Raw genomic sequence first — 17,375 nt, 5'->3', positions numbered from 1 at the left:
GGGGCCCGCCCACAACTCTTCTCTAAGAGATGAGGAGGTCAGGCTGCCTGAAATCTTGCCACTCTCTCAATTCTTTCAGAGCAGGTGAGCCATCAGCCCAGACTAGCCCTTAAAGAGCATTTTACTGGATGCTCTACACGTGTGGTAAGTTTCACCTGAAATGAGAGGCTGCCGTTAGAGCCGTTCCTAACACGCAGGTTGGGTAGTGGGGTTGAGGGGTGAGATTGCACTGAACACAGGGCCAGCACAGCCGGGCTGGGACACGCCTGGGCTTGGAGGCCCGCCTGCACGGGTTTGTTTCCTGACTGCCACTGACAGCCTGGGGGGCCTTGGGCAGGTTACTCAACCTTCCTGTGTCCCGGGCGCTGCACATTTAATATGAGGTCATCGCTGTGTTTAGCATGGTGAGAGCTGGCCAAGGAGACGCACGTTCCGGATGAACCCTAAGTGCTGGGCCAGTGTCAGCTGTTCTTGCCAGTTACCTAACACACAATGCAGGCATGTCTTAGGCAGACTTCAACCCAGAAGGCTCTCAGGGCAGCGCTCAGACCCAAACTGGAGACCCCAGGGGCCACAGGAGCTGCCACACAGCTGTTACGATTGAAGTGGCATAGAGTCACCTGCCTGTAACAAAGCATGTTTTAAACCAGAGACTTGCTCACAGGTTGACACAAAGAGATGTAAATTCAAGCCAGCAATCTGCTCCCTGGCCCCCCACCCTCCGCCACGGCCCAGGCCAGGTGCCAGTGGGGCTCAGCCTGCCTGACTCTCTGGGCAGGTCAGTTGGCCTGTCCCGGCCCCGCCCCGCCCTCTGTGGAACCCTCAGAAACTCAGCCTCCCCAGGGGGACTAGCACTTTTCATGTGTCTCCATCTCTTTCCACGGGATCTGCTTCCCGACTTAAGCAAAATGGAAGAATTACGAAGCTGAGCATTGCCAGATGGAAAAGGCTTCTCTCGTTCACTCTCATCCTGCAGGTCTCAATTATTCTTGTCCCAGGCAGGTTTGACCTGATGTCAAAGCTGAAAAGTAGAACTCCAGCATCATTCTCTCTCAGAACACTGCCACCATTTCTAACTGCATATTTTTGTCCACTTATTTTCTGTCCATTTCCCCTGCTGGACTGTGAGGGCCACGAGGGCAGGGCTGTGCCTGCTTCGCTCTTTGCTCCATCCCCAGGCCCAGCCCACAGTCGCGATGGCTAGACTGTATCATGTTGATTATGCCCTCTGTGTGCCTACTTTTCTAGGGAATTTTCCATGCTTTATCTCCTCCTTTTCTCACAACCCCTCTATGAGGTGAGTACTATTATTCAACCTGTTTTTATAGACGAGCAAACACAATCAGAGACATTCAGTAACTTACTTGAGATCACACAGGAAGTAGTGGATCCACAAGCCTGTCCAGGTCTGGCTGGCGTCAGAACCAGCCCTCTTACTCAGGAAACCAGGCCATCTGTCATGTCACAGATGCTGAAAAGGAATTTACTATGAATGAATGGATGGTTTGAATCCCTCGGTCTAATCCAGTCCAATCTGAACTCACCCAAGTCAGTTAATTTGTTCAACCAGTACTCACTGGGTACTTTGCAGGGTGCTAGGATGTGCTGTGGGCACCGTATCTTCAGGGAAGTTACTGGTGGCCGCTGCAAGAGAAGCCGGTGTGTGAATAACCAGCCAGCTGCCTTGAATTCTCTCCCACCTGCCCAATTAGCTCATCGGTGCCCTCAGGACACTTGAATCTCCTGGCTGAGTCTGACATGCAAGTGGCATTCCCTGGTCTTGGCACTACCTCTCCATCCTTTGTTTAGAGATGCAGACACCAAGGCCCAGAGAAGCTAGGCAACTTTCCCAAGGGAACACAGCTAAGAAGGAATAGAAAGAAGATTTGAATGCTTCCCGACTGGCTCTGGAACCCCCATGACAACCTCAACGTTAACAAACAAACAAAAGATGTAAAAGGGTGCTCTAGAGTCATTCAGTCTGAGCTTTCTCACATGCAGTTGAAGACAGAGTCAGCTACAGGCAGGCAAGGACTTGTGTGCACAGCCAGGGAGGAGCTGAGCCAGGGCCCCCAGTCCAGGGCAGTGACCAACAGGCCTCCTTTTCCTTGCACCTATAATGGGCAAGGACCTGCTTCTAGCAGAGCAAAATGTCAGAAATAAGAAAAGAAAAAAAAGTCTGATAGAATGCTTCAAAAAGAATGAGAGCTATGCAGGCAAGAGAAATGAGTTCAAGTTCCACATCTTTTTTCTGGAAATTCTTTCCAATAGACTTCAGCTCTGAAGCCATTTATAGGAAATACCAGGGGCAAGACAGTAGTTAGTTTCCAAACTTCAGCCATCCACGTGGCCGCCTCCAGGAGATTTTTCACACCCACAGACCACCTGTACGGTTAATTACTTAATGCTTTAAATGCACTCACTTTAAGAAACTTAAATACTTTTTTTTAATTTATGAAAAATACAGTTATTTAAAAACAATCAAAAATACAGTTATTTAAAAACAATCATTAAAAAAACTCTAAGTGGAAAATGAATAATATTAGGTGGTAACATTAAAAATAAATACGATGAAAACAAATAACAAATGTTATTAAATACAAACCAGATATTGGTGCCTAGTCTCAACCAGAGGTCTGCTCTGTTTGTGACCAAGAAGAGAGAAATACCCTTAAAGAAATACAAAGGCATGCGGCCACCAAACTAAGCCTTCTCCCTGCTGTCATCAAGAGTAAAAGTAAAGTGGGAAAGGGAACAGTTTTCTCTCTAGATAAATCAACATAATTTAATGCCATTTGATGCCACAGGCCATCTGAAACCTCTCTGAGCATCATCAATAGAACAGGTCACAGCCTGGGAGCCATTGGAGTTGGGGAGAAAAAGAGCAGGGCAAGACCTTTCTCGGCCACCCGTTAGAGGTGTGACTTTGGACAAGCCACATCTTTTCTCAGGGCCTCAGTTTTCCCACCTGTAAAATGCAAGGCTAGACTAGAATTTAGCTACTAGGTGACCTCTCTGGCCCTTCTGAGACTCAGATTCTTTAACTTAATTCAGGGCAAGTGATATTGCAGCAAAGTCCAGCATACGGAAATCAAGGATGTGTCCTGTAGGAGCAGTTCAAAAAGACCACCATCTCCACACAGGGCTCATTTCTGGGCTGAAATCAAGTTTCACGACTGTTTAGAAAGGCTTCCTCCATTGGCAAAGGCCATTCAGATGGGTGAAGAAGGGCCGGGAGCCTGGGCAGAAGGAGGACTCGGCAAATAAAAGCCCATTCAATTCAAGAAAACCAGCCTTAGCGGGCAGGTGGAGTGGCTCGCTTTGTTTAGAATATTTTGTAACCAGTAGGATTAACTGCAATGATAAAATTCATACCTCCCAGCCTTCAAATAAAGATGTCCCCTGGAGGGTATTCATGGCATCATTGTTGTTGGAAAGAGAAAGCGAGAGCGCCGGGTGACTCCATTGTGTGTGGAATAAAGGGGCTGGGAAACAGATCTATTTTGGTATTAGCTCACCGCAGACCACTGCGCCCCGAGATCGACTCATTCCTGGGCCACAACAGCTCCCCTCCAGGAAGCTGGGATGTATTTCCAGCAAACAAGCACAGGCCTGGACACCCTCGGGGCAAGGGCCTGATTCAGGGGCACAAAGGAATGCAGGCACTATGTGCTCCCGCGGCTGCCCCGCATGCGTCCTCCACACACCTGGGCCCACTGGCCGCCCCCACCCCCGGCTCACGGCTTCTCCAGCTGCAACAGCAAAAGGCCCCCCACCTTTCTTCTCTGTGCCTTGAATTGTTTCTGGTCACCTCTGGGGACACTGTGAACTAAAGGACAACACTTGGCCCTAGCCAAGGGTGAGGATGTCTCAGGAGACACAAAGCCACCCTCCTCATTCTCTGGGACTAGGTATTCATTACTTACATTTTCCAAATTCTGCTTGACATCCACAGGGTTCCTCCAGGAAGTGCTGGAGCCAGAATCTGAGCCCTGGCTTACTGTTCACAGTCTTGGCTCTTAACCGCTGTGTAAGGCCCTGACAGTGGCAGGTGGCCCCCGTTGGTGCATGGAGCTCAGCTCTCAGAGGCTGGCAACGTAGCTGTTCCCCAAGCCTCAGTTTTCTCATCTGTGAAACAGGATAGTGATATTAAGTACCTCACAGAGTGCAAAGAATAAGTGAGGTCAAACCTGTTCTGTCCTCAGCACAGGGCCTGGCACACAGGAGATGCTCAGTAAACACTGGCGACTATTCCTGGGAGCTGCTTGTCTGTCCCCGTTGCTGAGCACCATCTTTGCCTGTTCTTGCAGGCTCCACCACAGAGGTCCCATAGCTTCCTCCAGCCCCACCTTGGGAGCTGTGGCAGGTCAGCTCTGAAACAATGGCTGAGTCCCTCTGGTCAGTTTGTGGACAAGACTAAGAAAGGACCAAGTCTTGCCCATCCTCAGAGCAAATGAGCAGAACCAGGAGTCTCCAGGGAATGGGGTCCCCACGCCCACCCAGCTCTTGCTGCCGACCCCAGTTCCTACCTCACACTGAGGCCCTGGGGGGCTCATATCCTTCTCCCAAACTAGCTCCCTGGCAGGACAGGGCCAGGCGGAGACAGAGAAGGGGCAGCCTAGGCCCATAACTCAACCAAGTCACCTGGCAGCTGCTCCCAGCACTGACGCCGTTAAATCTCCCGCATCTGTTCTCTGTGCTAACAGCGCATGTAGAGGCCTCTTCCCCCTTCCTTCGGAGGCTTGGCGGCCACGCTTGCTCTAACTGCTGAATTTTAGCCCCACGCTGCCTACCCAGTCACTTCCCCCCTTGTACCCTGTCCTCCCCCACCCATCAGCCACCCCATCCCCTTAGTCCTGGCCACACCCAAAGACCAGAGAGTTAGGCCAGATCTAAAAATCACTAAGGACAATGACGGTCATCACATGCAGGGGTCAGCGGCTGAGGCAGAGTCGACTCCTGACTGTGGAGACGAATGCTTCCTTCCCCCTACCTTTCCCCTTCCTTTAGAACAGAGTCCTTGACCCTGGAAAATCTTAAACATTCCCGTGGACAGGCCCCACCCCAGACGAAAAAATCAGAAGCCTGAAGGTCAGGGCCAGGCTTGGCAAATCTTTCCAGGTTATTCTAACACCTAGCTATGGCTGAGAACCACAGGTGAAAGCTGGATTTGGAGGGATGAAAGTTCTCCATGAGCCTTTGTCAGCCACACCTGAGGACACAGAGGCCTCCCGGTCGGCCCCCAGCCTCTGTGACGGCAGGGCGATCGCCCTGAGTACACAGACATGTGACCTCTAGGTGAGGATTCAGCATTTCCTCAACTGTACCTTGGACCGGGATGGCACTGGTGGCACAGTGTTACTGAAGGAAGGAAGGGAGTGATCATGTAAGCATCAGCCCTTACACAGCAGGCCTGATGGATGTGGTCCTTCCATCTCAGGGCCTCCCCTGCCCTGGGCCCATGCCTTTTCCCTGGTGCTGCTGTATTGGAATCAAACAATGTGACGACCTCTGAAGGAGCTGACCACATTTCTGTCTCTGCTTCCTGTCTCTGGGGACACACGATGGGTCTACCGGTGAGCTCACTGGATAGGGGAAGCAGACAGATGCCAAGGATGAATCTGAGTGTTGCTGTGGAAAACGAGAGCTTTCCTCCTCTCAGTATTTGTTGGAGCAACACCTCTATGATGCCACTTACCATGTTTTGGTGATTGTAGGGTTTTATTTTTAACGCTATGGATTTTTTAAAAATATGCAATTAGCAATCAAAAATTTAAACATAAAAAATATGCAGTGATGTGACTTGTGTACAAATCATTTTTAAACTCCAGATGCTAGCTCTCATTGTAAACACAGGGAATACGAATGCCTGTGTGTCCCCTGTTGCGAGCAGACTGCCGGGGGCGGGGTGGGGGGAGGAGCACTCATGCACCCCCCAGCCCCCAGGAGCTGGCATTAGCACCTCAGTGGGAGGAACTTTGAGGCAGGCCTGCGAGGGCATCTTTATTTCTGCTGGAATTCCTCTCCAGCCTGTCACATCACTGAGGTATCAGGAGAGGACCTGGACAAGCTTGCCTCAGAGTTTGGGTCTGAGCTCTAGATCTTTAAGGACCAAGTCACAATGACTTTCAGAGTCTCGGTTTTCTCATCCATGAAATGGGGATAGTGACATTTTCCTCGCTGGGCTCCTTGGTGGGTTCCGTGAGATAACATGGGTATGAAAATATCTAATTTGCTGCAGAAAACGGAACAGGCACAGCTTGAGCAAACTTGTTTTCTCCTAAATATTTCATCCTGGGAAACGCAAGCCAGCTCCTCCTACCTCGATGGGGAAGCCCTGGGTCTTTGGGAGCCTATTAGCTGAGCCCAGTGGAGAGTTAAACATCCAAACTGACAAAGGGCTGGAGCGATTTCAGAACACCCCACTGCCCCAGCAGATGGTCCTGGGCCAGATGGCTTCGGAGGAGGGGCGGGGCGTGGGGGGTCCAGGTGTTTGTTGTGGCAGCAGAGCTGTGAGAGGAAGAGTTCACTTGTTTGCCTTCCCGCCCTCCCTCAGATTTGTCCCGCAGGGGAGGGGCGCTGCCCAGCCTGGACAGATGTGCAGACTGGGAAGGTTTCCAGGTACAGTTTTGGGAAAGTGGGCAATTAACCCCATGCCAGGACTTGCTCCAGCAAATTGAGAAGTAGGCGCCTCGGTGCTTTTTGGCTCTCCTGCTGATGGTTCCTTACTTTCAACCAATGACCCTTAGCAAGGTAGAGGTCCATGCTCCAACCCCGCATCTCCTACCTCTCTCTCCCTCCAGCCCCCTTGAAACTTACCCATCTTAATTCATTTTCCCCCAGGACTTTATTCTCGTCAACTGAAGCAGGTAATTAGTTGCAACCCTCTCTGCCAAGGATTTGGACCCTCGTGCATCTCCTCCCAGGACTCTCCAAGCCATGACTCTTACTCTGAGAATTTTAGTGCCACCACAGGTCAGGGAGGAGAGCGGGTGTGGTGGGCTTTTCACATCATTTGGGAGCGTCCCTGCTCCACCCTTGTGAGAGGCCCTGCAGAGAGAGCCAAGGAATTTCTACTTGTTAGCTGTGCAACTTCCAGCGAGTCATTAACCTCTCTGGGCCTCAGCCCTGAGCATCCATCATTAAATGGAAATAAGAGGAGGGACTAACAGAGCACTTCAAAGGCCCAATGGCATCAGATGGAAATGAGGGAACGCATTTCAGGCACTTACCACAAAGCCTTCCACACTTCTAATGGTGAGTTGCATTTGGGGGCTGGGGGCCAGCCAAGAACTCCACTCATGTGTTCTTGAAGAACGAGTGTTTAGAGGTTTAGGGGCTTGTATTAGTTTCCTGAGGCTGCTGTGACAAAGGACTGGGTAGCTTAAATAGCAGAAATGTATTATCTCACAGTTCTAGAGGCTGGAAATCCAAGATCAAGCTGCCAGCCGTCTGCTTCCCTCTGATCTGCTTCAGGCCTCTCTCCTTGGCTCGTTGATGGCCATCTTCTCCCTGTGAATCTTCACATTGTCTTCCCTCTTCATGTGCCTGTCTAAGTGTCCAACTTTCCCCTTTTAATAAGGACATCAGTCGTGCTGGATAAGGACCCTGTGCTACTCAGTAAGTTAAGACCTCATCTTAACTAATTACATCTGTAAAGATCCTATCTCCTATCTACTTGTAAGGTACCTGTCAGGTACCACATTATCAGGTAATGCAGTTAGGAATTCAACATAAAATTTTTTTTTTTTGCAGGGGGTACACAAATCAATAACAAGTGTGAATGCAAAATATTGCCAGCCATATCAGTAAACAAGGGATGCTACAGCCATCAACTCATCAGCTGCTACCGCCACCCCCAACAGTGAGTGGAGGAAACTCAGGATGCGGACAAGCAGGCAGCCTGGCCTCTGCAGCCACCCCAGTGTTGCCCCCGCCCCGGAGGAACTCAGGACATGAAAGAATAGGACACCAGCCCTAGGCAGTTAGATGCATATCAAAGGAATGATTTCAGTGAGCCCAGACCTTTGCACCTTTCCATACAAAGAGAAGTGCTAAACTCCTTAACTTGAGATACCTGATTTTCTTTAATTAATAGTAATCTTTTGATGGTCTGACTACCTGGTCTTTGTTACAAAAACTCATATATGCAGGCTTCTACCTTGACACTTTGAAACAGCTTCTTAGGGTGACCTGAGATGATGTTGTGTCCCAGGCTCAAGCCCTAAGAAAATCCACCAAATAAAACATAACTCAACTCTGAGGTTGTGTGCTTTATTTCAGTTGACACAGGGCTAAACTTGGCTCTGCTATCCTACAGGCCTGAATTCCAGCGGTGTGGGAACCTGACTTACAGAAGCCTTTCAATAAGTCTAAGCCTCAGTTTCCTCATCTGTAAAATATATTAATAATGGGCTCTACTTGGAGGGGATATTTTCAGGCAGAGCTGAGACAGTGTCTGTAAAGCATTCACCTTGTGGGTTAACACAAGGTAAGTCTTCAAAAGACATCGGTTGTTATTATGATTATTCCACATGCTGTCACATGGGGAGCTGTCCGGGGTACCCCCAAATCAGGGCACCTTAGTCCATATAACCAGGGGATGAGGGGCCAGAACAAGTCCTTAGCCATGTGGGTGTCTAATCAAATCTCCAGTGGCCCAAGTCTTGAGGAAATGCTATATGGAAAAGAATAAAGATTTCCGTTGCAATTACAATTTCTTTCGTAAACAAGTGAACGGTTTGTGGGAGCAAGGAGTATGAAGCAGAACGAATCATTCAGATAATAGCAATGGATGTTATTTTATGTTTTGAACAGAAGCAAGATTCTTTTCAAGCAATCTCTACTTTGAATCTTGGTTTCTTTTGTCTTTGGAGGGAACTGGTAGCTCAAGATTGAAGTTCTGGCAACTTGAAACCACTCTTTGGGAATCCTCCTATTCCTCCCATTTCATGGTCATTTTCAAATATTTTGAGGAACCAAAGGGAATAGATTCCTGCTTAAATGTGTCTCTAGTCCCCTAAACCTAAAGGTCTCCTGTCGACTGAAAAGCACCACAATAGCCATGTTTCTATCCAATTAGGAGCCAGAGCTGATAAACTATTTCCTGCCAAGGATAGCAATTCAAGAGAAGTAGAGAGAAAGAGAGAATCTCTTCTTCAAAAGTATGGAAAAATGGCTTTTAATCAGAGAAGCAGATCTTTCTTTTTATTACTAAGGATAATGTGATATGAGATTCTCCTCCAAACTGCACATAATGAAGGAATCATGGGAAAATACTATTATTGTTACTATAAAATTCTGATGAAAACAGGAGAGTTTGGGAATGTTTTATTTAGTCTGAATTAGTATTTACTTTTTCTCAAAAGAGAACATTTTCTTTTTATTCAAAGAAATAGCCCTAGTGGACTGTGGTATGCTGAATGATGGCCCCTTGAATATGTCCAAATCCGAATCTCTGGAACTTCAAATGCTGTGATGGTTCATTTATGTGTCAACCAGGTTGCTTGCTCAAACCCTAGTCTAGATGTGGTGAAGGTATTTTTTGGTGTGATTAACATTTAAATCAGTAGACTGTGAGTACGTAGACTTTTGACACTTCCTAATATGGTTTGGTCTCCTCCCATCAGTTGCAGGCCTGAAGAAAAAGACTGAGGGCTCTCAAAGAGGAGGAAATTTTGCCTCCAGACTGTCTTCTGACTCACAACTGGACATCAACTCTTTCCTGAGTCTCAAGTATCACAGCCTAACCTGCAGATTTTGGACTTGCCAGTCCCAAAATTGTATGAGCTCAATTCTTTAAAATAATCAATCAGTCAATAAATCATTTATCTGTCTGCTTATCCATCTGCACATCTTATTGATTCTGTTTCTCTGGAGAGCTCTGACTAACACATACAGCAAAGGAGACTGCAGGTGTGATTAAGTTAAACACCTGGAGTTTGAGAGAGCATCCTGGATTGTCTGGGTAGGCCTGACATAATCATAATGGCCCTTATAAAAGGGATGTAGGAGAAGTCAGAAGCAGAGGTGGTGGGAAGACAGAAGCAGAAATTAGAGTGATGTGCTTTCAGTATGGAAAAGGGAACCACAAGCCAAGGAGAAGAGGTGTCCATTAGAAGCTAAAATGGCAAGAAGTCAGATTCTCCCCTTATAGCCTCAAGGAGGAACTGGGCTGCTGACACCTTCGTTTTAGGTCTTTTGACCCCCATAGCTGTAGGAAAATACATCTGTTTTGTTTTAAGTCACTGTGTTTGTGGTAATTTGTTATAGCACTAATATAACGCTGGATATAGTGACCAAGAACCAGCAAAGAGAACTCACTGGGTATATGAAATTAGAAGTACTTTTAGTGGGGAAGGCATACAGCTCAGTGGTAGAGCACCTGCTTAGTGTGCAAGAGGTCCTGGGTTCAGTCACCAATACCTCCATTTAAAAAACAAAAAAGACTAAAACATGTCTTCTTAAAAAAACTAAACAAATGCTTTTAGAGCCCTTTTCATTTTCAAATATTTTCAATTATTGCCATTAAGGCTGATAGTCTTACTGTGTAAATAGCTCTCATAAATGAATAAATAAATAAAAATCAAACAATATTGACCAGAAATTCACAGAAATGGCAACACCAAATAAAAACCATAAGTATTTTGGCCTTGTTGACAATAAGAGACATGCAAAACAAAACAGTGAGACATTATTTCTACTTAACAAATGTCTTGAGTTATAATACTCACTGGGGACAAGGCAGGGGAGAGGCAATACTTATAAACATGGCTGGTGGAAGTATAAGTGATATGATCTGTTAAAAAATAAAATTCAATTGAGTAAATTTTAAAGATCTTACAGGCTTTATTCAGTGATTTGTCAATCAGGCAGTATGTAGTCTAGCATATAGGAGGAAGTTCTGAAGAGCTATACACGACAGTTCTGCCATCTCAAAAGGCAAGAGAAAGGCCACAATGTGAGGGATTGTTAGTTTTTATGGGCTCAGTAACTTCATATGCTAACAAGTGGGAGGATTATTCCAACTACTTTGGGGAAGGGGCTGGGATTCCCAAATACTTTGGGGAAGGGGCTAGGAATCCCACTTTTTAACCATTTATGGTTGGCCTGGGAACGGTCATGGCACCAGTGAGAGTGCATTTACCATGCTAATACATTACAATGAGCATATAATGAAGCTCAAGGTCTACTGGAGGTCAAATCTCCTACCATCTTGGGCCTCAGGATCTACTGGGAGTTGAATCTCCTGCCATCGTGGTGCTAACTGGTATGTCATTCCTTTAATGGCTGCACCCTGCCCCCTTCCCTCCTGTCTCACAGATGTGATGAAGAATACAGATTCTACAAAATTGTTTCAGAAAAGTTGCTCTGTTTAGTGACAACAACTACAACAAGCAGCAACAACAAAGCCATGGGAGGTAGGAGCATCTGATTTCCAGATTTACCATGTTATACTACTTAAAATGTTTGATTATCAACCAGAAGTTGCAAGGCTTACAAAAAAACAAGAAAGTATGGTCCACTAAGAAAAATAAAAGTAATCCAAGAAATTGCCACTGATAAAGCCCAGACATTGAACTTATTCCAATCAAAACACAGAAACCAGCAATATGCATTTATAAAGAGTTATCCAACTACAAGCTGTCTATAAGAGAATTACTTTAGGTTCAAAGACAAAAATAGATTGAAAGTTAAAGAATGGAAAAATATATACCACTTTCACAATGTGTACATATATCATCACACTGTACACTTTAAATGTCTTTTGATTTTATTTGTCAATTATAACTCAGTGAAGCTGAAAAAAAAATATATTCCATACAAACAGAAACCAAAAGACAGCTGGGTGGCTATACTAATTTCAGACAAAATAGACCTTAAGAGACAAAGTGTTACAAGTGACAAAGAAGGACATTATATAATGATAAATGGATCAATATGATAAGATGTAATAATTATAAATATACATGCCCCTAACAACAGAGACCCAAAATAGGAAAAATGCAGCATTAAAGGGAGAAATAGAAAGTTCAACTGTAATAGTCAGAAACATCAATACTCCACTTTCAATAATGAATATAATAGCTAGACAGAAGATCAGCAAGAAAATAGAAGATCTGAGCAGCACTATAAACCAACTAGATCAAATAGACACTTACAGAAAACTCTACCTAACAACAGCAGAATATATATTCTCACATGTATATGAAACAGTCTCCAGGATAGACCAAATGTTAGACCACAAAATGAATCTCAATAAATTTAGAAAGATTGAAATCATAAAAAATGTCTTCTCTAATCACAGTGAAATTAAACTAAAGATCAAAATATAAGGTAAGCTGGAAAATTCACAAATATGTGTAAATTAAGCAACACATTTCTAGATCACCAATCAGCCAAAGTCACAAGAGAATTAGAAAATACTTTGAGAAGAACAAAAATGAAACACAACATACCAAAACTTACGGGATGCAAGAAAAGCAGTTCCAGAGGGAAATTTATAGCTGTAAATGCCTACATTCAAAAAGAAAATATCTTAAATTAATATCTTAACCTTCAACCTTAAGAAAGGATAAAAAAGAGCAAATTAAGCCCAAAGGAAAAAGAAAGAAGGAAATAAAAATAAGGGCAGAAATTAAAGAAATAGAGTATAGAGAAACAATGGAGAGAATCAATAAAACAAAAAGTTGAATCTTTGAAAAGATCAACACAATAAACAAGCTTTAGCTATATTGACCAAGGGAAAAAAAAAGAAAATTCAAATTACTAAAATTAGGAATAAAAGTGAAGATATTACTTTTTGACTGTACAGGAATTAAAAAAGGTTGTAAGAGAATACCATGAATAGTGTATGCCAATGAATTAGATAACTTAGCTGAAATGAACAAATTTCTAGAAACACAAATTATCAAAACTGACTCCATAAAAAATAAAATATCTGCATATATCTATAATAAATAGAGACTAAGCAATAAAAACCTTCCAACAAAAAAAGCCCATATTAAATGTTTAAAGAAATGTCAGCACCAACCTTTTGCAATTTCTTTCCAAAAATAGAAAAGAAAGGAACACTACCTAACTCATTCTATGAGACCACTATTACCCTGATATCAAAGCCAGACATACCCTGATATCAAACCAGACAAAGAAATCATAAGGAAACTACAGACCAATATTCCTATGAATATAGATGCAAAAATCCTCAACAAAATATTAGCAAACTGAATCCAGCAGCATACTAAAAGGATTATTCACCATGACCAAGTTGGACTTATACCAGAAATGCAAAAGTGGTTCAACATAAGAAAGTCAACCAAGGTAGTACACCACATAAATCAAATGAGGGGAAGAAATCCCACATGATCATCTCAATTTTGCAGAAAAAGCATTTGACAAAATCCAACACTCTTTCATGATAAAAACATTCAACAAACTAGGAACAGAGGGAAACTTCCTTGATTTCATAAAGGGCATCTATAAAAAACCCACAGCTAACATCTTACTTAATGGAATCAATTGAAACCACTTCCCCTAAGATCAGAAACAAGACAAGGATGTTTGCTCTCATCATGTCTGTTCAAATGGTGCCAAAAGTTCTAGCCGGGGCAATTAGGCAAGAAAAAGAAATAAAATACAACCAAATTGAAAAGGAAGAAGTATATCTATTTCTATTCACAGATGATATAATCTTAAAATAGATAATTCTAAAGAAGCCACAAAAAATTATTAGAGCTAATAAATGAGTTCAACAATGTTGCAGGATACAAGATCAATATACAAAACTCAGTTGTTTCTCAATACATGAGCAATGAACAATATTAAAATGAAATTAATAAAACAGTTATATTTATAATACCATAAAAATAAAATGCTTAGTAATAAATTTAATCAAGAAAGTGCAAGTCTTGTATGCTGAAAACTATAGAACATTGTTGAAAGAAATTAAAGACCTATCTAGAATCTACAGATTCAATGCAATTCTTATCAAATTTCTAATTGTCATTTTTGTGGGAATGGACAAGTTGATCCTAAATTCACATGGAAATGCAAAAGGACCCAGAATAGCCAAAAATTCTCATGAAAAAAAGAACAAAGATGGAGGGCTCATGCTTCCTGATTTGAAAATTTACTATGAAGCTACGGTAATCAAAACAGTGTACTCTTGTGGAGTCTGAAAAAAAAAAAGATAGATGAACTTATCTACAAAACAGAAACAGACCCACAGACAGGAAACAAACATATGGTTACCAGGAGGGAAGGGGGTGGGAAGGGATAAATTGGGAAATAGAGATTTGCAGGTACTAACTACTATATATAAAATAGATAAACAACAAGTTTCTTCTGTATAGCACAGGAAACAATATTCCCTATCTTGTAGTAACCTATAATGAAAGAGAATATGAAAATGAGAATATATGTATATGTTTGAACCATTATGTTGTCCACCAGAAACTGACACAACATTGTAAAATGACTAGACTTCAATTTAAAAAGTGAACAAAACAGTGTACTCAGACGTAAGTATAAACATATATATCAATAAAATAGAATTGAGATCCCAGAAATAAACCCATACATCTACAAGAGTGCCAAGACAATTTACTGAGGAAAGGGAAGTCTTTTCAATAAGCAATGTTGGGAGAACTGGATATCTACATGAAAAGATTGAATCTGCCCCTTATTTCATGTTATATACACAGATGAACTCAAAATGGATGGAAAAATATAAATTTAAGAGGTAAAACTATAAAACTATTTGAAGGAAACATAGGTGTAAATCTTTGCAACCTTGGATTAAGCAAAAATTTCTTAAATATGACACTGAAAATGCAGGCAGCCAAAGAAACAGTAAATAATTTGGACTTCATAAAAAACAAACTTTGTGCATCAAAGACAGTTTAAAAAAGTGAAAGACAACTCATAGGATGGGAGAAAATATTTGCAAATTGTATATTTGACAAAGATCTAGTATTCAGAATATATGAAGAACTCTTTCAACAGCAAAAGGACAAACAACTCAGTTGAAAAATGGGCAAATGGACTTGACTAGAAATGAAAAATGGACTTGAATAGACATTTCTCCAAGAAAGATATACAGTGGCTAACAAACACATGAAAAGATACTTAATATCATTAGCCATTAGGGGAATGCAAGTCAAAATCTCAAGGTGATACCACTCCATATGCACTAGGAAAGCTATAATCCCATAAATGGAAAACAGTAAGTGTTGGCAAGGATGTGGAGAAATTGGACCACTCATAGGTTGCTGGTGGGAATGTAAAACAGTGCAGCCATCTTGGAAGACAGTTTGGCAGTTTCTCAAAAGGTTAAACACAGAGTTACCAAATGACTCAGCAGTTCTACTCCTAGCTGTATACCAAAGAGAATTGAAAACATATCCACACAAACACTTGCACACAGATGTTCACAGCAGCATTATTCATAATAACCCCCAAATGGCAATAATCTAAATGTTCATTAACTGATGAATGCATACACAAAACGTGGTATATCTATATAATGAAATATCTATATAATGAAATGAATATATAATGAAATATCAATAAAATAAAATCAAAGAACTGACACATGCTACAACACGGATGAACCTTGAAGACATTATGCTAAGTGAAAGATGTCAGTCATAAAAGAGCACCTATTGTATGTTTTCATTTACATAAAATGTCCAGAATAGACAAATCCATAGAAACAGAGAGTAGATTTGTGGTTTCCAGGGGATGGGGAAGGGAGGAATGGGGCATGACTGCTTAATGGATATGGAATTTGCTTCCTAGGTTTTGAAAATGTTCTGAAATTACACAGAGGTGATGGTTGCAAAAGGTACTAAAAACAAATGAATTGTACACTAAAATTATTAAATTTGCAAAATTTATGTTCTATGAATTGTATCTCAATAAAAATTATGTAAATAGTAAATGTATACAACTGCCACTTAAAAACATTAAATAAATGTGAAAGAAAACTCTATAGTGATCCAGGAAATACCCTATTTAACAAAATTACAGATGTCAGTTCCCAATTATGTAAAAAAACAAATATGAGTGTGAGTGTGTGTGTGTGTAAGCAAGAAAAAAATCAAAAGAAATTTTGCTAAAATATTAATGATAATTATCTCTGGGAGTTAATTTATATTTTTTCTTCCTTATAGCTTACCTACTTATCTGTAGAAGAACTGAGCTGGGGTGCCTGACACACAGTATGCCTCCCTAAAAACCAAGTTGTGTCATGATTATATTTGGAGTACGTGGGTATACAGCTTGTTTTAGTATGAGTTAACGCTATTGTTTTTCTTCTTCCTGCAGCAAAAAAATAGAATGTGGCTTCCCTTCACCTCCAGGCAGATCATGCCCGATTTGCCCTCCACGAAAAGAGGAATATGCCCCTTTACACACACGCCGTTAAAATAATTGGTTGCTGATGTTTTCGGTTCTGAGTTTAATGGGCCACCAAGTTCTAATGTGAATGAACCAGGTGAGAGAGGAAGTGTCTTTGAAAATAGTGAGGAAGAAAGCAGGGGCTCCCATCGCAACCTCCACAAAGGCATTCATACAACCCAGCCTTGGGAGCACAGCAGCAGAGAACCGGCTTGGAGCAACCACGATGGCTAAGATGGTGGACTTCTCCAGAGGAATTCTCCAGTGCTTGAAATTTAAAGTGCCTGTGATGTGTTGGGGCATGGTGAGACCCCAGTACATTTGCACACCCAGGGGTGAGGAGAAAGGAGATGTACATTTGCCCCTCAAGCTGGGCAATTGAAAGGAAGGCAATGTTATGTCAATTTTGTTTGTTTGTTTGTTTTGCTTGTGTTTCATTCTCATTTATCACAAAGCTTTTTCAGTTATGAATTTTTACCAATTCACTTATGAATTAAGACTGTATTACCAAATTATTACAATTTTTCAAATTTTATCAATTCTCTGTGAAGATGTTTTGCTAGAGTGGAGTCCAATGCATTCCTAACATGATCCACAGATCATCAACATTAGAGGGGGTGGTTCTTGGAGACCCACAAACATTTCTTAGTAGTTTATTTATTTTACTATGCACATATATACATACTATTTACATTAGTTTTCTTCTTATGAGAGTGTTATGAAGATTCCTTTGTAAATTAATGTATTTAAGTATAATGGATCAATTAAAGGTAAAAGTATTAGGTGAACAATGGGACAAGTAGCTGTAGGATGCAGTAAAAATTGTGCCATGATTAAGGTTTGGGAAATCTCATTGCAGGCAAGAGCAATCCACCATGCGTGTTGATAAATGAGTGTCAAAATCTTTTCTCAGTCTTCTTTTGGGCCATGCAGAAACAGAATAACAAACTAAAGCACTTCTTCTTTAAAATTTCCTC

The sequence above is a fragment of the Vicugna pacos genome, chromosome 9, assembly GCF_048564905.1.
Source record: "Vicugna pacos chromosome 9, VicPac4, whole genome shotgun sequence".
Classification (NCBI taxonomy): Eukaryota; Metazoa; Chordata; class Mammalia; order Artiodactyla; family Camelidae; genus Vicugna; species Vicugna pacos.
The sequence above is the reverse complement of the archived record's forward strand: the minus strand, read 5'-3'. Positions refer to the sequence as shown.